The sequence below is a fragment of the Dasypus novemcinctus genome, chromosome 11 (assembly GCF_030445035.2).
Source record: "Dasypus novemcinctus isolate mDasNov1 chromosome 11, mDasNov1.1.hap2, whole genome shotgun sequence".
Classification (NCBI taxonomy): domain Eukaryota; kingdom Metazoa; phylum Chordata; class Mammalia; order Cingulata; family Dasypodidae; genus Dasypus; species Dasypus novemcinctus.
In genome coordinates, this window is record NC_080683.1 from 21326183 (window position 1) to 21351207 (window position 25025).

Below are 25025 nucleotides of genomic sequence, written 5' to 3' on the forward strand. Positions count from 1 at the left end.
AAATTAGGTTGATTCTAATGTAATGGAAATGGAGGGAGATGATGATGATTGTTGTCATTGTCATCAGTGGCTCTTCGCTGCCTGCAGCAACGCGCTTTTGTCCGGGTCTCTCCCCGCAGCGGGGTGGGGGGTTGGGGTTGAGGGGGGATGCTCACTCCAGGCCTCCAGAGAAAGAGGCTCTTGGGCAAGGGTAAGGCGAGGGTAAGGCAACAGAGGTCTTTAGCACTTAGCACATTCAGCCACACAGCACACAGAGAATGAGACTCTGGAGACTGCTCAATGGGAGAAGCAAGTCCGTTTATTGTAAAGGGGGAGGCTATTTTATACTCTTTTTTGAAGGATCATGTAAAAGGTTGATTGGATGATATTGAATGAAGTGAGATGAACATCAGAGCTCTAGTGCTGGTTGCTGTGCCCTTATTGAGTCTGTGCTCACTCCGTTTCAGTTGCCTTTTCCTGGAAATGGGCTGGTTTCCAGTATATACTGAGTCATTGCCCCAGGCACTCCTTTGTTACTTTCCCACCCTTCGGTTGAGATTTTCATGCTCTTTTGTTCTTTCACACTGTTTGGTTGCCCCAGGCGCCATTTTGATAGCTCTAGGTGCCATCTTCCATTAAGGACTTTCCAGTGGGGGGAATTCCCACAGATGATGATGATGATGGTACGATGATGTGATTGTAATTAACTGTGCTGAATTTGGGTGTGAGGTGGTAGAAAGGGGAAGTTTGGGGTTTCCAGGTTGCTTAAAGGAATGCCAGAGAATAAAACTGGGCACTGTATAACACAGTGAACTCTGGGATGACTCAGGATTGTGGTCAGTAATACAAATATAAGAATTGTTTTTCAGGATTTATGACAAAGTTATGTCACTAATATAGGGTGTTGATAGTGAAGTGATACATGGGGTTTATGGGGGAAAATGCACCTAAAGCAATTATGTTCTTGTTGTCATATATTTACTCAATAGATAAGAGACCCACACAGCAGTTAACAAAACATTAAACTTCCACCTTGGGAAAGTCCTGCTACTTTCTCAAATAAGATGACAAAAATCTCCAGAATATATAAGCCATGCCTAATAAAAGGAAACAAGCAAGTATGCCAAGCCCTTGATCTTAATGCCTCTACTTATGAACTTTATTCCTGTAAGAATGAAACTAAGCCTAACTAGAGCCAATGCCTAAAAGTTACCTACTTAAAACCTCCTTGTTACTCAAATGTGGCCTCTCTCTAAGCCAAACTGCAAATAAACTCACTACCTTCCCCTTGATGTGGGACATGATTTTCTGGGTGTGAGCCTTCCTTGCGCCAAAAGATTATTACTAAGCATTAATCATCAATGCATTTGGAAAAAGACCTTAACCAAAAAGGGACACATTAAATAAAACAAAGTTTTTATGGCTAAGAGGTTTCAAGGTGAGTCAGGAGGTCACCCCAGAGGTTACACATGTACATGTCTCAGGTAGATATTACAAACTTCCACAGTAAACAAAGCCTCAAGCAAAAGTGTTCTCCAGGGCTCAGTGACATCCAGACATCACACACAAGCCACACAGCCTTATGAAATCAACACCTCTTCAGTGGGTTCTATTTGGAAATATATGTAAATCTATTTTCCCAATACAACACAGATACACTCATTTATTTTTTGTCTTTATTTAGTTTTTTAATATTACATTAAAAAAATATGAGGTCCCCATATACCCCCCACCCCCCTCCCCCCACTCCTCCCCCCATAACAACAATCTCCTCCATCATTATGAGGCATTCATTGCATTTGGTGAATACATCTCTGAGCACTGCTGCACCTCATGGTCAGTGGTCCACATCATAGCCCACACTCACCCACATTCCACCTAGTGGGCTATGGGAGGACATACAGTGTCTAGTAACTGTCCCTGCAACACCACCCAGGACGACTCCAAGTCAATTCCCCTAATCATGATTTTTCTATTCCTTTTATTTGAACCTATGATTTTCAGTATACATATTAAATAAAGACTGAAATATTCAGATTTTTCATATGCCAGCTGAGCCCTGAAACCCAGCAGAGATACAGTGAACTTCTACTCTTCAGTTCTTTAGTCCTACCCTAGACAACTAAGAAAACAATAATGGAGAATTCCCATCCCCCAAGCTAGGAGTATCTACAACTGCAAGCAAAACAATTCCTTCCATCTGTCCCATAATATCTAAATCCCCTTTCCTTCTGAAGCAGAGTAAACATCATCCCAAATTCCTCAAGAATGAGGAATGAGCAAAATAAAGTTGGCCATGGATCTAAGAAGATTTATTGGTATTGTAGTTTTTATCTTGTGGTAATAGAGCAACTCATAAGAGTGATACAAAGATAGTGGTTGTCAGGGGTTCAGAGGTGAGGGGGAGGGATGAATAGGTGGATACAGGGTATTTTTAGGGCAATGACACTCATCTGTATGATATGGTAATGAAAGATACATTACATCAAACATTTATCAAAGCCTATAAAGCTATACAGCACAAAGTATAAACCATAATGTAAACTATAGTCTTTGGTTAGTAGCAGGGCTTCAATATTGGTTCACCAATTGCTACAAATCTGCCACACAAATGTATGATGTTAATACTAAGGAAACTGAGTGTGTGTTGGGGCATTTAAATGGGAATTCTCTGTGGTGTCTGTGTAATTTTTACATAAATCTAAAACTTCTCTAAAAAGAAAAAAAACTCACACAATTAAATTTATATTTTTCATTCAAGAATCTTTTGGGGCGAGGACTTGGCCCAGTGGTTAGGGCATCCATCTACTCCATGGGAGGGCCACAGTTCAAACCCCGGGCCTCCTTGACCTATGTGCAGCTGGCCCATGCACAGTGCTGATGGACGCAAGGAGTGCCCTGCCATGCAGCGGTGCCCCCCACATAGGGGAGTCCCATGCGCAAGGAGTGCGCCCCATAAGGAGAGCCGCCTAGCGTGAAAGAAAGTGCAGCCTGTCCAGGAATGGTGCCGCACACACGGAGAACTGACACAAGATGATGCAACAAAAAGAAACACAGATTCCTGTGCCGCTGACAACAGAAGCAGGCAAAGAAGACAGCAACAAATAGACACAGAGAACAGACAACTGGGATAGGGGGGAGGGAGAGAAATAAATAAAAAATAAATAAATAAATAAATAAATAAGCACAGAGAACAGACAACCGGAGTAGGGGGGAGGGGAGAGAAATAAATAAATAAATAAATATAAAAGAATCTTTTGGATCGATTCAACTCACATAGTTTTACTCTTCTTGGTATTGTGATTATAATTTTACTATGTATTTATTGTATTCCTATAATATACTGCCTTGCACTGCACTTTATGTTTCCATTTGTAATTTCCTAAGTCTGCATTTTATAAAATTTGTTCCATGAAGAGCACAAACAATGTGTTTTTAAAAGTCTGTTGCAAGACGGGACAAAATGAGGGCAAGGGGTTACCTTCGGGTGGGGTTTTCTGGGTTTGAGGGGGGCTGGGGATGGGAAGAGGGGTAATATTGTCCAAGAAATAGGTGGGAGGGAGGGGCAACATACGAATATGGGAGAGCGTCAGAAGTTCGTTGAGAACTAAATGTTGAGTAAAACGTATCAAAGTATAAGTAGGAGGGTTACCTGGTTAGGACGCTCAGGGGGTATGGTCTGATGCGTGACGGACTCCGGAGGGAATAGCTGAAGGCTCATTTTGCCAAGGTGGGTTCTACCATTGGGTGGGGTGGACCCATATCCTGGGGAAGACTAATGCCGTTGAATAGAGAGAACTGTATCTCTCGTGAGAAAGGACGGCTCCCAGGGTATTAGATTGGCAGGCGTTGTGGGCCCTAAGGGGAGGGGAAAATGGATGTGGAATGGATGGAACAAAGGTAAATAAGGGGGAAAAAGAGGAGTTATGTGAGAGTACACGAGGATGAATATAAAACAGCTAATATTACACCAAAAACATATAGGGGACGACAGACTAATAATGAAAACCATAAGACAAAACATAGGATAACTAAAAAATTTAGAAAACTGTACAGCCTAAAATATGGACCACATAGTAAGCACAAATGTCACCTTGTTTGAAAACTATAGTGTTGGAATCTGTACATCAGTTTCAGGAAATATGATATGAATAAGTTAAAAGATTATTGCTGTGCAAGGGAAAAGGTTTTATGGTGGATCTGGGGAAATACTGTATATTGTATATATGAATTTCGGTGATCTAAGACTCTTCTGAAGCTGACATTATGTTGGGATTCACTTTACGGGAAGTTTTGGATCACAGAGTAGTTCAACAATGGCAGCGGAGGAATACTGATATGGGATGTTATTGACAGGATATATATGGTTGACAGGGAGTTATACAGGGCATATGCCCAGGGTATATGGTAATGTCTATATATACTCATAGTGGAAACAAAAACAACAGCTGGGGGGGTACTGGGCTCCTGGCCGGGGGGTCACTGTTGTGGGCCCTGGGAGAGCAGCGGCAATCCTCCAGGTGCAACGGCAAGAACCAGGAAGGAAGGAGGGCCCAACAGTGGGCTCGTGATACTAATGGTTACACTTTTGAGCCTATACACCTGCAATAAGAACAAGGCCTAGAGTAGCATTGTGCCTGGGGTTTTCCTCCTGACAGCCTGCATGTTACTCAAATGTGGCCACTCTCACAGCCAAACTCAGCGTGTAGATGCGATGCATTCCCCCCAGCGTGGGACATGACACCCGGAGATGAGCCTCCCTGGCACCGAGGGATCACTACCACATACCAGCTGAAGAAGCAACTAGAAAATGACCTTGAATTAAAGATTCAATGCGGAACAGCAGAATATACCTGTCTACATATAATGACATGACTTCGGGAAGCTGTTTGACCTAATGTAAGGGGGAAATGGAAAGGAGAAATGAGATTATAAGGCTGTGAGTCTCTAAAAAAGAGTCTGGAGGTTGTCAGAAGGAATACCCCTATGTACAACTGAACAGATTCTAAGAGACAGATAAGGTAGATACAACCCCAGGTATTGGTTCTTTTGAGGGATAAAGAGACCCACGGGTTCTATGGTCATGGCAGAAGGGGTTCACTGCCATGACAGATAGCCCTTCTTTGGAGCTGGTGTTTCTGTGTGATGGAATTGGACTCAGAGGGGATCTCTTTTCACAAGACTTGCATGCTACTTTATTGGAATTGTAGTCGGTGCTGGGTTTAAGATATATGTAGGGGATCTGAATCTCTGGACTGATAATATGACACCCAGGCCCAGAGCCTCAACAGACTTCAGCTCCTACACTTTGATTTATTGGACTTACTCCACTCAGCTAACATGGAGTTGAAGAAGGTCAACCACCACAACATGGAGCCTAGAGTGTCTACAACTGGAAGCGGGAGGAGTGCATCCAGTACCCATATGGAATCTAAGCCCTCACTTGACATAGATGTGCAATGGACACAACCAATCCAATGTCCACAGAGAAAATGTGGAATGGGTGTGGGAACGGTAGCCATGGTGGCTGCTGGTTGTGGGGAACGGGAGGAAGAGATGAGATGTGGAGGCGTTTTCGGGACGTGGAGTTGTCCTGGATAGTGCTTCACGGACAATTACGGGACATTATAGATCCCCCCAGGGCCCACTGGATGGAACGTGAGAGAGTCTGGGCTATGATGTGGACCATTGACTATGGGGTGCAGTGATGCTCAGAGATGAACTTACCAGGTGCAATGGATGTGTCATGATGATGGGAGAGAGTGTTGCTGTGGGGGGAGTGGGGGGCGGGGGCGGTGGGGTTGAATGGGACCTCATATTTTTCATAATGTAATTTAAATAAATAAATAAATAAATAATTTTAAAAAAAGTCTGTTGCCTATTATAGAGGCTCTTATTGGCAATATTTGAAAGCAAATAATATATTGATTAGATCTTTTCATTTAAATAAATTGATTTATTGGACTATTAAAAATGTCCACAACTGACTTCTTCAAAGATCCTCAGGGCGTTTTTCAGCACTGTTAATCTTTACTTAATTCCTAAAGTTACTGGATTTAGTCTAGGTTCTTGACTATGCTGCAGAAATGAATTTCAAGAGCATGTTGGGTGAGCTAGGCCAGTAATTTATTCTGGTAGGGAGGGAAGAGAAATGGGAGAAAATAACAGATCATGGGTCCCAGTTAAAGAGGAAGGGACTGAAAAGTGATAAAGAGGGTTGATTTACAGACTTTGATTTCCCATTATACATTATAAATGCCCAGGTTTTACTTGCATGGTCATCATGGCAGAGGAATGGTGAGAGTAGGGTGCAGAGGGTAGGGGCAGGTGGCCAAAGGTGAGAGAGAGTGAATTCAGGTCTTGCACCTGCTTTTGAACTATTAATTATTCCACCCCTTTGTTAATGGCAGGGGAGGAAGTTCAGCTCTTTGCTGTTTTGATTGATTACCCCACCCATCATTCCCCCATGAAGGCCCAGTGATAAAGGTCTTGGGGAATATTCAGGGCTTCTCCTGGCTTCCAGAGGGTAAGTCTTTGTTCTGAATGGCAGAATCTTGGGGAAAGTATCCCAGCAGCCATCTTGGGGGTTATTGATGTCCACATGGACTCTCTGCCAGGTTCCAGATCCATTTAATGATTCCCTATCTTACTAGCCAGCTTCATTCCCCCTAAGAGAGTTTACACCTTTATTCTTAAAGGGGTGCTGAAGGGAGATGATCATTCTTCTGTATTTACTTCCTGCTTATTAGAGGCAGTAGGCCCTGCCTGACAAGGTATAAAACCCTTCTGCTATTCTATCTTGGTTGGAGGAAGATGGATCTGGCTTCATGGGTGAAGCTGGATGAAGTCTCCATATGGCTAACAAGATGTTGATTTCTGGAAGATATAAACTTGTTAGAATCTTGAGAATATATAGTTCCCTTAAGAGGACACTGAACCACAGAAGTAGAAAATGCCAAGTGCCTGCAAAGGCTGCATTTTCCCAAAGTTGATGAGAAAGAGTATTCTTTCTTCAGTTAAATGGGAAGAGGCATTGCCCTTTTTATTTACATTAAAGTTGATGAAAACATCTACAGGACCTTGTAATAGAAAATAGCTTCATGAACTTTGCACCCAAAGCACAAGCAGCAAAAGAACAAATAGGTAAGTGGGACCTTCTCAAAATTGAAGCCTTTTGCACCTTAAAGGAGTTTGTCAAGAAAGTGAAAAGATGGCCTACCCAATGGGAGAAAATATTTGGTAACCATATATCTGATAGGAGACTAATATCCTGCATATATAAAGAACTCCTATATCTTGAAAATAAAAAGACAAACAACATACTTAAAAAATGGGCAAGAGGTTTGAACAGACACTTTTCCAAAGAAGAAATACAAATGGCTAAAAAGTGCATGAAAAGATGCTTGAAGTCACTTGTTATTAGGGTAATGCAAATCAAAACTACAATGAGATATCATCTTACTCTCAGAAGACTGGCTGCTATTGAAAATGCAGAAGACTACAAGTGTTAGAGAAAACAGAAAAGGTTTTTTTAAGGGATATTTGGTTTGCCCTCCCCTTAGAAATAGGCATTTGAGCTAGAGTTAGAGGGAACAGCTGAATTTGACACAGACACTACTTAGCTTTTTCTCTTGAAGTATTTCAGTCTGTCCAATGACTGGCATTCATACATTCCACCAGGTGCTTCTGGTGAGCTGGTACTTTCTTTGGCAGCTGGCTTCATTTGGGATTAATGCACCAAGTTAGGAATTCTTTTAACTTTAATAGCTGTCAGAGTGATCAGATCAGAACTACAGATTAAAGTTCCTTACATTTTGACTATAATTGAGAACGAGGCTTGTTTTCCTGCCAAATTTTTATCAAAATTTGGCTTGCAGGTCCTGGGTGAGGAAAAGTTGTTTATGGACTATCTCAAATGGCCTAAGTTGAAGTGGATTTTAGCCACCTTGTTTGCTGTTTCCCTTCTGGTGGGAAAATACTTAGCCTTGGTGGGATGGCATGTGGGTTTGCCAGTTCTCCCCAGGATATGAGTGGGACAGGTTTTGAAATAAGGGCTAAGAAGGAGACCTGAGCTAAACATATCTTCTTCCTGGTATAGGATGAAGACTGAAAGTTCACCCCCCAAGTTAATTTTGTGGCTTTTTAGATTAAAAGGGCTGTTGGCTCAACAACTGTCAGGCAAGGTGGCCATTCCTTTATCTTATAGAGATGCTCATTAACTACTTAGAAAATGAAGTTTACTAGGACTTTAACATGTGCAATGCTTCCCTCATATGGTCTAGAATAGAAAAGATATCAATATAATCACCAGGCATATATCTAGAGTCAGATATAGATACAGCATTTAATACTAATTAATGTACAACCCAATGCATACGTTTCTCTTTGAGCTGCAGTTAATAGATTTAAGTTCCAGGTTTGCAATTTCTTACTATCTCTCTATGGGAGCAGGCCATAATGCCAACTGTATTTAAGTTTTATTCACAGAACTCTGGTGATCATTGCTCCACTTGGTATGTTCTTCACACAGCCAGCAAGCTGCAGCATCATTGACCCTAGAGAGAAGTTTGGAAAGTAGGCTCCAGTATTCCATCAGCATGGTGCATAGCACCCTTTGGCACTATGAAACAGTGCCAGTTTGGGGGTGATATTCATTGTACATTTGGCTATATTAAGCCATTGTTAGTTGCTGCCAGAATTTAAAACTGAAATATAGTTTCCATTGAATACAGGAGCACAACCAGAGATGTAGTAGATACCTTCATTGTTTTAGGGGTTAGTGACCAAGTTAGTCAATAACTCAAATGGAGAAATAACCTGCAGTGTATTGAAGATCTGGTTTGAATGCAAAAGATAGTTTCACAATGCTGAAGTTTATCTCTTAAGCAAATTTGCAAACTTTCTCTGCTTTTCTAGCAGTTCAATTAATTCTATTTGTGATGTATACATTAAATCCACTCACACGACAGTACTGACATTTAAAGACTCATCTTTAGGTTACCTTTCACCACTATCCATTTGTAACAAGTGAACCACAAACCTGCTTTCCTAGGCACAAGGAAACTGACAAAGTTAAGCACAGATTTCAAAGTTGAATACAAAGTTGAGCACAGATTAATACAGAAGAGAGAATTTTGTTCCTTCAGCATTTCTGGGAACTCTTTGATTTTAATTGAGGGCACATGAGTTTTCTTATTTTCCAGGAGAGGTTTAGTAACTGGTATGGCTCTTGATCTCTATTCACACCTTTTAGAGGTACAACCAAGTTTAAACTGATGGAAATTTGAGTTGTATTTCCTCATTTCTTTAAGGAAACATGACATGAGGTTTCTGGGGCTTCAGATCTGTTTTGTTTTGTTTTGTTTGTTTTTTTCTTACACTGGTTTAACTGAAATTCAGGGTTTCATACAGAGGCTGCTCTTGGCTATACTGTGGCCATGTAGACCAGCAATAGGCAAAATTTCCTGATTCTTGAGAAGACAATTCTATAGGGAGTTTACTGGCAGACTAGAGACCATGCCCATTATTTTAGGAAGAATGAAGAAGCACATTTTAGTCGATCTATCTGGTATCCCAGAGTCCTAGTTTGACTAAAATGTTCATTACTCTACATAATTTGGAGCTGATGCTCTGTCCCAGTGTCCTGAGAATTTCAATGTTCAGAGCCTCCCTGGCCTACAGGTGCCCCTATGCATGACCTAGGTCTTGGAGGATATCTGATGAATTCAGAGATCAGATCAATGTACCCAAGCTGAGTTGGTGGAGACATTCTGAGCATTACCCCAAATCAGAGTGACTAAGATAAGTTTCAGGGGATATTTGGTTGCCCTCTGGATAGTAGGGCCCAAGGAATGAGGGCCATTCAGAGTTTACTGCTCTGGTCTCAGCACCTCTGGCATTTCAGGTTCTGAAACTTGACTGCATGATCACCCAAACAAAAGTTCCTGAGTTAAATCTCAGGAAATGTTTGGCTGGTCTTTGATTTCTGCCACCCTGGGAATCACAAAGCCCATGATGCTGGGCATTCCTGTGGCCATTCTGGACTTGGAAGACAGACCGATAGACTGGGTGCCTTTCAAGCTAAATATTGCTCCTTCCTCAGAGAAGGGACAGAAAGCTTCTTCATATTCTTACAGAGGTCCTTAATGTCCTTCTAGTTTTATGACTTTACTGTCTAAGAGTTTCCCAGTTAGACCAGCCATCAAAAGGCCATTAAGTGATTAGAGACCAATTATTCTACCTAACAGGCCTTGGGGCCATGAGGCAATAGTTTCCTTGCTAGCAAAGGCATTTTTCCTTTTACAGTTTTTAAGACATTCCAAAGTATTCTAACACAAACCTGTAAAGAGAGATTTGGTAGTAAGAAGTAGCAAGGTAAAAACGTGGGTAAAAATTAATTATGCAAGGGTATCCTGGTCTGGGACTCCCCCTAGGGAAGGGAACTCCCATGGCATCCATTTGGCTCTGTTCACCCCTTCCCAGAAAAACAGGCCTGCAAAGGCATGGACCCAGGAAACCCCTGGCTCTCTGGCTCTCCTTCACTGCCATGTACCCCATAGGGGAGAGGGAGGGAGAAAGCAATGGTCAACAGCCCTTAGGATAGAGCTGACAGCTGCTTAAAGGGCTTGAAAGAGTGGCACAGTGAATTCTTGACATGTGACACAGGCCTCCCAACTGGGGCAGATCTAACAAACCTTAGTGTGTGGCACAGATGCAGAGTTCCCATGCCCTGGCCTCTTTTCTCTCAGGATTACATCCTGTGGGGGCTCATAAGCAAACCCATTTAAAGTGCAAAAACCAAAGGAAGGCATTAAACAGTCCATAGTGACAGTCACCAAGAACCTCTTGGCTGGCTCGCCAAGTATGTAACATATTTTGTCTAGGTTCTTAACTATGCTGCAGAAATGAATTTCAAGAGCACATCAGGTGAATTCAGCCAGTAATTTATTCAGGCATTCAGGCAGGGAGGGATGAGAAATGGGAGAAAATAACAGACCATGGGCCCCAGCTACAGAGGAAGTGAAAAGTGATAAAGAGGGCTAATTTATAGACTACAGTTTCCCATTATACATTATAAATGCCCAGGTTTTACTTACATGGTCATCATGGCAGGGGAAAAGTGGTGAGAGTAGGGCACAGAAGGTAGGAACAGGGGTCCAAAAGTGAGAGAAAGAGAATTCTCTCTTGTGCCTGCTTTTTGAATTGTTAATTATTCCACACCTTTGCTAATGGCAGGGGAGGAGGTCCAGCTCTTTGCTGTTTTGATTGATTACCCCACCCATCAATCCCCCATGAAGGCCCAATGTTAAAAGTCTTGGAAATATTCAGGGCTTCTCCTGGAGTCCAGAGGAAGTCTTTGTTCTCAATGGCAGAATCTTGGGGAGGGTCTTTCAGCAACCATCTTGGGGGTTATTGCTGTCCACATGAATTCTCAGCCAGGTTCCAGATCCATCTATTGATTCCCTAGATTACTAGCCAGCTTCACTAAAGTTACCTTTACATGCAAAATCAATTCAATTTCAGTGATAATTGAAACATTAAACCATTCATTTAAGCAAATATGAAAGACTATTGAGTTTACCTTGTCTGATATTTGGAAGGTTGTGCAGTATGAAATTGCATGGAAGATGTGATAGTGAGGCCATATCATGGACACATATACTCATTTTCAAAAGTGAGCACATGAGATCCAAAATAAGAAGATGAGCACTTAGTTCAGGTTCATGTTCATCTAAGAATGAGCTATGGCATGAGAATCTTTATCCCTCTACTTCTTAGCTTCATTCCACATTTAGACATTTAGACATTCCACAGATGAAAGGCAGTGGCCCATAACTGTGTGGCAGAGTGTCTTGGCTGGCCCTTGTCAATGCGGTCACCCCTCGGGCTGAAGTGTGGTTTGCTGGCCTGGCAGGGGAGCGGCCGCGGTAGGCCCAATTCCAAGCCATTGCCCCCATAATAGGGTGGCTGGTCGGACTCACCGCCACCCATGAAGGGAACTCGGCATGGGCGCAGAGTGCCCTTGGGTCTCAGCAGCCATGCTTCCGTGGCCGCCCCTCCTCCCGGATAGCACCACACGATGCCTTTTGAGGCAACACCCTTCTTCTTCTTTCTCCCTGCGCAGGCGCAGGGTGGAAAATTCCAGTCTGCCCTTCCTCCCCCCCCCCCCCCCCCCCCCGACAGCAGCAACAGCCAGGCACAAGGCGGGAAACTCAAGTCTGCCCTCTACCCCAGCAACAGCAGCCACCAATCCCTAAACCCTGCCACTTCCCCCAGCAACAGCAACAGCCAATCCCTAATCACCACCTCTCCCCCGTCCAGTACCTCCCACTGACCTTTCTCTGACCAATCAGAACAGGGCGTGGCTTCAACCAATCAGCCTTCCCCAGCCCCTATAAAACTGTTGCCTCTCCCTCAATAAAGACTTGCGTGTTTACCTTGTCTCCACGGTAGTTCTTCTGCCGTGCACCCTCCAGTCCTGAGAGCCCCTGACAAGGGCCTGGCCTCCCTTGTCCCCAGTTCGTCGCCTGCTTCTCCGGGCGACCCCCTCGTCGCCGGCTTCGCTGGGCAACCCCGTCAGCCGAACCGCGCAACCCCTGTGAGACCGACCCCTCGTCTGCTGCCAGACCGACCCCTCATCCCAAGCTGGACCGACCCCTCGTCCGCAGCCAGACCCCACCTCTACCGACCGAGCAAACCATCGCACTTGTCCCCTTTCACCAATGCTGTACAATGATACAAAAGAATCCAATCAAGGGAAATATTCAACATAGAATATTCTTCACAAACCAAGTCTTATTCCTAACAGTTTTTTTATTGATTACTTGCTCATTTCAATATGTATGCAATTCTTCCTGCTGAGAAAGACAAAAACAAAGAAACAAAGAAGAAAACAGTTGATTCAGCATATAAAAAGAATTACATTTTTTATCTTGCCCAAAAGTTAGGTTTTCTAAACATCTTGTATCAATAAATATTGTTGTTTACCTCATAGAGAATATTTTTACATGATAATACAATTGCCATTTCTCTGCAAAATTGGTGTGTTGAAGAGCAAAGTTTTTCACCTCAGGAACTAGAAAATTCTAAATTTAAATTTTACCTTCCTGGTTTCCAAGATAATTTTAACTTGGGTATTTTTTTTCAATCTCCACAGAGTTCTTCACTATTTTATGTGAAATAATACCAATTCCAAACAGTGTAGGATTGTTTGGGGAAAATATATTAGGTAATGAACATAAAGCACAAGTGAATATTTTTAAAAATATGAATTACCCATCCCTTATCCTCATCTCTCTCCATTGCCCAAATCCCACACTAAATACAGCATTCCTAACATTTTTTTCTACCACATATAGCATATCTGAAAACATCAAAGGACTTCACAGTCAACTTCCATAAGAGAACTGATATTATATAGGGAAACTTACAATCACAGTTCATTAAAACTATCCAGCTTATTTCTATCAACGTCAAGACTGAGTCTTGTGTGGCTCTTGCAATTATATAAGACCAATGGAATCTTTAATACATATTTAATATTTTCAGTTTCCTGTTCAAGTCACTTCTGAAAAAATCAGTAGAGCCAGTCATGAAGGCAATTATTTGTATGGTTCCAGAAATACAAGAAAAGTTCAGAGATCTGGCTTTGACACTAATTCATAATAAATTCTTTCTTTGAATAATGTGAAAAGTTCTGATATATTTTTAATACTGTTTTAGGTCAGTGTCATCCTTTAATGTTGAGGAGATTAATCTATTAATAATAAGGATTTTCCATAATTGTCAAGACCAACTGAGATCTAAATGTGCATTTGGTTTCAGAGTTCATTTTCTGTCATCTGTGCCCTCAATTTAGGTACTTCTGAGACCACTGTAACAAAGATAGTTGTCATTTCTCTCTATGACCATTTTAAATTAAATTGATGGATGCTGCAATTTTCAGGATGTATGTGTTCATTATTATGTGGATTCAGAATATTTTATTGGATCTCCTACTGTTAGTAATGAATAAACTAACCTTAACCAGAGATTTGCCTTCAGTCTAGAGACAGTCTGGTTATTCAGTTTAATTTTATGTCATTTATTCTTCAAAATGGTGTGGTTTAGAGTCCAATAGTTGATAACCTGGTATACTTATCCATTGTTTATTTCCTTCCATTCATTTTCAGGACATCATTTTTCATTACTGTTTACCTAAAACTGTACTTGCATTTCAATCCACCTTAATCCACATGAAGTAGCACTGATATGGCATGCTATTTAAAGTAGTTATTTGCAATCTTGGGTTAAGGAAACTCCTGTCTTAGTTTTATTATTCACACAAACTTGAAAATAAAATATTTATGTTCCAAAGGCACAGATTACAGATGTAACCACAGCCAGATATTTGATGTGCTGAGAGTTAAACAAAGAAAATCTCTTTTCCCAGAAAATTAACTCGATCATATGTCCTGATTCAAGCTAAGCAATGTGATCAGGCTTTACATAAACAGAGTACAATACCTCCGAAGTCAAATAATATCAAGGATTTGGGGTGTAATATTTCAGCCAAATGATACCTGAATTTCTTTCATGGGAACAAAGACATTCATTTGGTATTTAAAGATATAATTAAAGGGCACATTCCTCTTGCGTGAAGGACAGTAAACAAGTGATTCAATAGGTCAACTGATTTGACGCATCTGGCAAACTAGGGAGCACAAAGCCACTGAGTCAAACCAGTAGATGGAAGCATCCCAATCTGGGGAAGGGAGAAGATGTTAATGTAGGTGATGTACAGAGTTATGACTAATTCCCATGAAAGAGCATTCTATTTACTGAATAGTGACTCAATTGCAAGATCAGTCTCATAAGGTATTAGCTGTTTGGCATTATGAAGTAAATAAAGACAGTGTTTAGAAGAGTAAAACAAAATAGTAGAGGTCCAATGGCTATGAACTTTCAGATAGAGTTGGAGGTCATCCTGGAGGTTACGCTTATGCAGACCTCGGCTAGATATCACAAACTGTCAAAGTATGCAAAGCATCCAGCAACAATATTCCTGAAAACCCTAAGACATCTGGATACCAGAAACCACAAGATAAAGGACTCAGTTAATGCTCTAACTTGAAGGACAATTGTAGTATGCAAATATCTACCAATGAGAAACAACTTGTGTAAATTTTATTTCCTTTAAAAACCCTTAACTGGAAATGCCAAGATGGGACATGATTTGGGGTGCTAAACCTAAATCTGTGCTCCCTGAATTGCTATTCTAGGACTCCAAATAAGTGCCTTTTTTGCCTTGCAGCTTAGTTTGTTATTTCTCGGTTGACAATGGACATTCCTATGATCCATCAATTTTACTTTTAGGGATACACCCATTGAAAAATGCCTGTACACATTCACTATCATGTACAAGGACAGCAACATCATAATAGAAAATCTTAAAACTACAAGAATGAGATGATGTGACCAATATAGGAAGCTCCAGGGTACCATCATACACAGACTCTTTGACCAATTAGCAAAACGGGCAGACTCATCTTGCTCAAAACTCTGGAAATGGTTAAAGGGTTGCAGTAACTGGGCAAGTACTGAATCAAGAAAATGTACTTGAAAAGTAGTAATAGATACTTGTTACGCCCTTGATAACTCCTCCTTGACTCCCTCCCTGCTGCAGTGTGATGTTGGCTTTTGACTCCATTGATCCCATCGCAGATCCCTGTCCCTGTTCAAGAGGGAGCAGAGTAAACCCTTTGTATATACTGAGGTGACTGCATGTCAGTGACAATCCATCAGGTGGAAGTCTGAAAAATTGAACTAGCAAATTTGTTGCAGGCTTGCCCTCCCAGAATTTGTCCTGAAGACAGAGAAGTAGCTTGCAGACAGCTAAAGCAGTGAAAGAAATAATTAAAACAAAGCACCCTGAAGCAAAGGACTACTTGCATTAAATCATACAGTAGAATAACCAGGGGAGGGTAAAAGACTATTTCAAAGGGACTAGAGGGAGCATTCAAATTCCTGCAAACTGGGCATTCCTAAGACTACAAACAAATACAAGCCCAGGACAAGAATCAGGCTCCACAAGGCTCAGAGACAGAGTTGGACCCTACATTTCACATTCACCTCAGGCTGATCTTCTTGATTGGAGTGCTAAACTCTGAAAGAGACACCAGTCAAAGCAGAGATAATTTTCAAGGACTATGAAAGGTGCATTTCGCTTTGGCTTGTTTGTTTTTGTTAACTCCTATAACTCAAGAAAAACTGTCACATCACCAGCTGAATATACACTTAAAGAACATGTATCTCAGGGAATAAATCCCAGAGTTAACTTTTAAAATATTAAAATCTACACTGTGTAACAAAAGAAAACAAGATAAACAATGCAACAGGAAATCATGGCCCATCCAAAGGAACAAAAGGAAAATCCAGAAACCATAAATTAAGAGGACTAGACTTTGGACATACCACACAAAAACTAATAAAAATGATCCCCAATATTCTCAAGGGAATAAAGGAAAATAAGGAGAAAACTGAAGGATATGAAGAAAACAGCAAATAAATGCTATGAGAATCTCAAAAAAAAAAAAAGGGATAAAAAGGCTAAAAGGAAACAAAAATAGAGCTACTAGAATGCAATAACTGAAATGAAAAATTCTCTAAAGGTTTTCAACAGCAGATTTGAGTTGTCACAAGTGATATTGAAACAAGGAAATTGAAATGATTCAGGTTGAGGTGTGGAAAAATGGGCAAACTCTGAGTCTTGGAAAGTAATGAGAAACCATCAAGCTTAACAATATATACGCATTATGAGATTGTCAGAAAGAAAAGAATAAGAGAAAGGGTAAAAAGAATTTTAAAAGAAATAAGGGTAAAAAACTCCTCAATGTGCATACAATAAACATGTACATCTACATTGAAGAAGCCCAATGAAATCCAAACAAAATATATTCAAAGAGAAATATGCCCAGACACATGGTAAACAAAATGTCCAGTGCTATGGAAAAGGAGACAGTTCATATTTAAAGTGTTGAAAGAAAACAATTGCCAACCAAAAATTTTATATTCGGTGAGACTTGCTTTCAAAAATAAGGGACAGATTAAGACATTTCCAGATAAACAAAAACTGAAGGAGTTCATCATGACTAGACCTGCCCTATGAGCAATCCAGTGGGATTACTTAAGATTGAAAGGAAAGGATGCTAAACAGGGACTAGAAGGAGCATAAAGAAATAAAGAATCCATTAATGGTAACCACATGGGTAATTATAAATGCCCACACTATTATACTGTATTTTGGTTCATAATTTCACTGTTTATTTCTTACAGGTAACGAAAATACAAAGGCATAAAAATAATAAAACTACGGTTTGGACATACACTGTATACAATATAATTTATAAATGGACAACAGAAAGGTTGGAGACAGAACCATATAGGAACAGAGCATATGCAAACTTTTTTTAAGTTGGTACCCAATCCAACATGATTGTTATAAATTTGGGATGTGAAATTTTAGTCCCAGAGTAAATGTAAAGAAATATAGGAAAAATACATACAGAAAGAAATGAGAAGGCATTCAAAATGGCACATTACAAAAAATCAAAGAAATATGAAAGGCATTATTGGAAGAATTGAGAATCAAAAAAAGCTTTAAGACTTACAAAGACAGAATAGAAAATGACAAGAACATCCTGCATTAACAGTAATTACTTTAAATGTGAATGAATTAAACTCTCCATTCAAAGGGTATAATAGATTTTTTTTAAGTATATGCTGTTTACAATGACACACATTCAAATCAAAGACACATTTAGTTCAAAAGTGAAAGGATGGGGGGAAAATACCATGCAAATATTAACCAAAATAACTGGAGTAGCTAAACTGTTGAGAAATAAAAAGCATAAGCTTGCAAAAATATCTAATGAGCCATTCATGTCCCCACTTCAGTAAATCAGTCTGTAAGAATATGGCCTTGCAGGAAAATATCAAATGAATTACTCCTGCCCCCACTTCTGTAATTTAACAAACCACTCCTTCCCCCCCACTTCCATAAATCAGTCCACAAAAGCATGACCTTACACCTGCCTTCTGCTTCTGTAACCCCACTTCCAAAATTTTGCCTAGCAATGCATTAGCCAATAAGCAAAAGTTATGCTGATCCTACGTAAAATCCTATATAAACCTATGAAAACTGAGAAACAGGACTCGGAATTTGAAGATTAACTCTCCTATGAGCCCTCATGTAATAAATCTGTTCCTCTGCCTTTCCAAGTGCTGTTTGGGTTTCTCTGCTGTTCAGAACTCCTGGCTTTGCTGCAACAACAAATATCAGATATAATAGACTTAAAGTTAGAAACTGTTTTGAGTCTGCATACTGCTAAAGAGGTGAGTACAGAAAGAAGACATACAATTGTAAATACATATTCACTTAAGACCAGAGCCCCAAAATAATAAAAATCTGCAAATATTAAAAGATTTCAAGGAAGAAATAGAGAATTCTACATTAATAATAGAAGACTTCAAGGTACCACTTCAATAGTAGAAAAAGCAGCTAAAACAAATTATCAATAAAGAAAAAGATGTGAATAATACTCTAATCTAACTAGACCTAACATATATATATATATATATATATATATATAACACTACATCTAACAACAATAGAATAAACATTCTTCTCTTTTGCACATCAATCATTTTCCAGGATAGACTATATATTAGGTCATAAAACAAACCAAAGTAAATTAAGAATATTGAAATAGTGCGATGTATCTTCTCCTACCCACAGTGGAATCAAGCTAAAAATCATTAACAGAGGGAGTGACCCGACCAGCAGATCAGTCGAACCAAGACCTGAGGGAGGGAGTGGGAATGAAAGGGGACAAGAGACACAAAGAATGGAGACAAGACAGGATTCTGATCAAGTCTCGTTTATTGAGGGTCAATCAAGGGTATTTATAGCCAGGGATGAAGGAGGTTTCGCACCACAGATCTGATTGGTCCACCTCACGAAGTCTTTTCGCCGATGTTTCAAAACAACCGTCTGAGTGGCAAGGAGGGTGGGGAAACGGAAATTTAACCGAGTTAGTTTCTAAAAATAGTGCTTAGCAACAAGATTGCCAATAGAACACCAGTGCCAGAGGCAGCTTCTCACAAGGGAGAACTAGAAAATTCACAAATATGTGGAAATAAAGCAACATACTCTTAAACAACTAATGAGTCAAAGAAGAAATCACAAGGGAAGTTAGAAAATACCTTCAGGCAAAAAAACACAAAAAAACAAAATGAAAACACAATACACCAAAACATGTGGGGTGCAGCAGAGGTAATGTTAATAAGGAAATTTAGAACTCTAAATACTTAACATTATAAGAAAAGAAAGATCTCAAATAAGAGACATATCCTCACAACTTGAGGATCTAGAAATAGAAGGCAAAATAAACCCAAAGTGAGCAGAAGGAAATAAAAGCAAAAGCAAAAACAAAAACAAAAAATTAGAGTGGAGATAAATTAGAGAACAAAAATAGAGAATATACAAAACCAAAAACTTCATTCTTTAAAAGATCAATAAAATTGGCAAACCTTTAGCTAGACTGACAAATAAAAAAAGAAGACACAAATTACAAAAGAATGGACTTTAATACTAATCCCACCGAAATAAAAAGGATTATAAAAAGATACTGTGAACAATTGTATGCTAAAAAATTAGAAAACCTAAATGAAATGGGCAAATTCCCAGAAGTACACAAAGTAACTGCCTTGACTCAAGAAGGAATAAGAGGTCTCAAAAGACCAATAACTAGTAAAAAGATTGAACTGGTAATCAAAAACCTCTGAAGAAAGGGATGCCCAGGATCATATGGCTTAAGAGGAATATTTTACCATATGTTCCAAGGAAAATTCACACAAATCCTGCTCACTCTTTCAAAAAAAAAAAGAAAAAGAAAAAAGGAACACTTGCTAACTCTATGAGGCCAACATAACCCTAATTCTAAAGCCACAGAAAGTTACCTGAAGAAAAGAAAATTAAAATCAATGTCTGTTATGAATATATATGAAAAAATTCTCAACAAAATAACAGTAAACTGAATCCAACAGCACATTAAAGAATTATGTACAATGATCAAATGGGATTCCCAGGTGTAAGGGTGGTTCTATATAAGAAAATCAATTAATAGAACATACCACATAACAGAATAAAGGAAAAGTAGTACATGATCATCTCTATTGATAGAGAAAGGCATTTGACAAAGCCTAACACAGCTTCTTGATAAAAACACTTAGAAAACTAAGAATTGATGGAAACCTCCTCAACATGACAAAGGATTTATATGGAAACACACTGCTAGCATTATATGCATTGGTGAAATACTAAAAGTTTTCCTTTTAAGATCAGGAAGAAGACAAAGATGCCACGGTCACCACTCTTATTCAACATTGTACTGGAAATTCTAGCCAGAGCAATTAGGCAAACAAAAGGAATAAAAGGAATCCAACTATTTAAGGAAGAAGCAAAAATATTGTCCTATTTGCAGATGATGTGATTCTATCTACAGAAAATCCCTGAAAATCCACAACAAAGTTTTTTAAGCAAATAAACTAATTCAGCAAAATGTCATGAGACAAAATCAATGTGCAAAAATCAAATATGTTTCTATACATACTAATGAGCTATCTGAAGAGGAAATTGGGGGAAAAAATCCATTTACAGTAACAACTAAGAGAATCAAATACCCGGGAATAAATCTAACCAAGCATGTAAGATCTTGTCCTAAAAAAACTCTACAATTTTGCTAAAAGAAATCAAAGAAGACCTAAATAAATAAAAGTATATTCCATTTTCATGGATTGGAGGGCTAAATATTGTGAAGTTCAAAGCAAATTGAAGATTAAACACAATTGCAATAGATTCCAACAGCCTTCTTCTCAGAAATGGAAAGTTCAATCTTCAAATTTATATACAAGGTTAAGGGACACTGAATAGCCAAAACATATAGGAAAAAGAAAACTGAGGTTGGAGAACTCACATTTCCTCATTTTAAAACTTATTACAAAGTCACAGTAATGAAAACTGTATGGTACTGGCACAAGGACAAATAGGCCCATGGAATCTGAGTGTTCAGAAATCAATCCTTACATTTACAGCTGATTTTTGACAAATGTATGAAGTCTGCTTAATTGGAAAAGAATAGTCTCCTTAACAAATGATGCTGGGAAAATTGGATATCCATATGAAAAAACAATGAAGATGTACTACTATCTCACACTATACACAAAAATCAACTCAAAGACTGAAATATTAAAAACAAAACTATAAATCTTCTAGAAGGAAACATGGGGGAGCTTCTTCAGGACATTGTTTTAGGTAAAGATTTCTTAGACTTTATACCCAAAGCACAAGCAACAAAAGGGGGAAAAAAGGACAAATGGGACCTCATTAAAATTAAAATATTTTGCGCATCAAAGCACTATATCGTGGAATTAAAATGACAACCTAGGCAATGAGAAAAATATTTGGAAACCACGTATCCAATATGGTTTTATTATCCAGAATACAAAAAGAAATCCTACAACTGGAAAACAAAAAAGACAAACAACCCAATTAAAAGTTGGGCAAAAGTCTTGAAGAGATACCTCTCCAAAGAAGATAAACAGATGTCTAAAAACCACATGAAAAGATGTTCAATATCATGACTCATTAGAGAAATGCAAGTCAAGTGCACAATGAGGTACCATTTCACACCCACATGAATGACCACTATTAAAAAAAATTGGTAAAGAACAAGCGTTACATAGAGGATGTGGAGAAATAGGAACACTTACTCGTTGTTGTCGAGAATGTAAAATGGTGAAAATTCTGTGTAAGCAGTTTGGTGGTTCTTCAGTAAGTGACATATAGAGTTACCATATGACTCAGAAATCCCACTTCTCAGTATATATCCCAAAGAATTAAAGACAGGAACTCAAACAGATAATAGCACACTGATGCTCCTAATGGCGTTATTCACAATTACAAAAAGATGGAAGCACCCATGTGTCCATCATCTGTTGAGTGGATAAACACAATGTGGCACATAAACACCATAGAATATTATTAGGACTGAAAAAGAATGCAGTTCTGATACATGTGACCGCACTGATCAACCTTGAAGACATCATATTAAGTGAAATAAGCTAGATCAAATATTATATGAGCTCACTAATATAGAATAATTAGGATAAGCAAATTCATAGAGTCAGAAACTAGAATACAGGTTACCAGGGGTCAAAGTCTGGGTAAGATAATAATTAAATTGTACAGAGTTTCTGTTCCAGTTCATAGAAATGTAATGGATGATACATTGCATTTGTTGTATAATGATACCACAACATTGGGAACATAATAGCACTGAATTATATATTTGAACATGGCTTAATGGAGAAATATTAGGATGTATGTATGTTACTTAACAAAAATTAAAAACACAATTTAGGATTGAGCTACACAGGGAACCCAAATATAAAACATCAACTATAGTTAGTCAAAAAATAATACTAGACTTCCATTAATTGTAATAAATGTACCTCATTAATGCAAGGAATTAATAATAGGGGGTGGGGATATAGGGATTCTGTATTTTCTGCATGAAATTCTATAAACCTATCAATTCTCTAATTAAAAAAAAAAGCACTACGATGTCCTTCAACCTTAGAACAGCATTGTCATAAAATGAGATACTCTACCATGGTGAAAACGATCTATGGACACACCCAACAACTTGGAAAAATCTCACATACATAATGTTTATGAAGGAAACAACAAATAATATATGTGCATAAATTTCAAAATAGCTAAAACTGTTCTATGTTGATTAGATTTGAATGTTTAGGTGGGAAAATTGTGAGGAAATACTGATGAGTATTTTCTGGAAGTTAACTATAGAAAACTACAGAAGTCAAATTAGTGTTATGCTTTAATGGTAGGGATGGGGTATAGTGATAAATTGAGAGTAAAATGGGGAGTTTTGAGATGCTGCAGTGTACTATTTTCTGAAATTTTAAATGTGTCCACGTGGTATTCACTTTGTGATATATCATTGAGCTAGTTTTCTTTGAGCTGGACTTTTCTAAATGTGTGATATATGTCACAATATTCCATGTTAAAAGCATTTTCATTTAAAAAAAATTTCTTCAGAGCTTAGAATTGATCTATGACTGGTTTGCATTAGTAGAGGGAATATGAAAATGTAAAAGCAGACTTTGCAGAAGAAAGGGGAAATCACGTAAAATCTTCTTCCCTTTAATTTTATTTAATTGGCTTCCAGTATATTATTTTATTCTATTTTATTTTATTTTATTGTTAACAACTTTATTTTAAATTCACAAAAATAAAAGAACAGAAAAAGGCAGCTCAAAAAATTATGGAAACATTATTCCTAAAAATTATGTTGTCACTTTCATCTCATCTAATTCCAACTGCTAACTCAATTATTCCTCTAGTGTTCAGAAACATATAGACATCAATACAGAGTAGTTAAATGATATAGTCAAGCTCTCCTTATTAATGAAAAAGATAAAGAGAAAAAAATCTTAATCATATTCACATTTCACCAAACCAAACCCCATGTTCTTTTATTAACCTTTATAATTAATATAATACTGACTTTGCTTTTATTAGAAAAACATTACAACATTGTTGTTAAACATAGCCCATAAATTACATTAGCTATATTTTCCCAAGTATCACTACATTCTTAACACCCTGTAGTAGAACGTTCCTGTATTTATAGTATTAATCACAATTCTCATCTTCTTCCAAATTTATTGTTGTACATTTCCAATATTATCTTCCAGGTGTCTTCCAACTAACATTAATCCTCCTAGACTACTTGTTTCAGCCAGAATCACATCCCTAAATCAAAAGTGTTTGTTACATTCATTATATGTTACTATCAAGTCCACCGATTACCACATACTTACATTTGACCTTATTAAGCATTCTACATAGACCCAGCATCTTTTCCCCTTCTCATCTCACATTCCGTCTCCCAAGAACCTACACTTTCCAGACCAACTCCATAAGTGTACTCACTGTATTTAGTTATTATCAGTGAGATCATAAAATACTCCTCTTTTTCTGTCTGGCATATTTCACTCAATGTAATAGCCTCAAGGTTCCTATATGTTGTTATTTGTTTCCCCAATTGATTTCTTCTTAAGCTGAGTGATATTCCTTCATTTGAATATACCACATCTTGTCCATCCATTCATTGTTTGATGGACAATTAGTTGTTTCTATTTTTTAACAATTGTGAAAAATGCTACTCTGAACATCAGTGTGCAAGTATCTGTTCACACTTGTGCCTTCAGTACTTCTGAATATGTTCCTAGTAGCAGGATTGCTGGATCATATGGCAATTCTGTATTTAGTTACTTGCAGAACTGCCAAATAATCTTCCACAGAGGTTTACCGTTTTACAACCCCACCAATAATGAAGGAGTGTTCCTATTTCTCTTCTTCTTCACAAGCACTTGAAGTTTTCTGTTCTTTAAATAATGGTTATTTGATATGGTATGAGATAACTCATTGTAGTTTTGATCTGCATTTCCCTAAAAGCTAGTGAAGCATTGAACATCTTTTCATGTGCCTTTTGACCATTTGTATTTCCACTTTAGAAAATTGTCTGTACAATTCTTTTGTCCATTTTTAAAATGGGGTTGCTTGTTTGTCATTAAGTTGTATGATCTCTTTATATAGCATGGAGATCAATCCCTTACAGAGACAGGGTTTCTGAAGATTTTTTTATCCCATTCAGGAGACTGCCTTTTTACTTCCTTGACAAAATCTTTTAAAGAACACAACTACTTAATTTTGAGGCAGTCCACTTTATTTTTTCTTTTGTTATTTGTGTTTTGGGTGTAAGTTTCAAGAAATCATCACCAAGCACAAGATCTTGAAGTTGTTTCCTTACATTTTCTTCTAAGAATTTTATGGTTCTAGTTTTTATATTTAGGTTCTTCATCCATATTGAGTTAATTTTTATATAAGATGAGCGATAAGGTCCTCTTTCTTTCCTTTA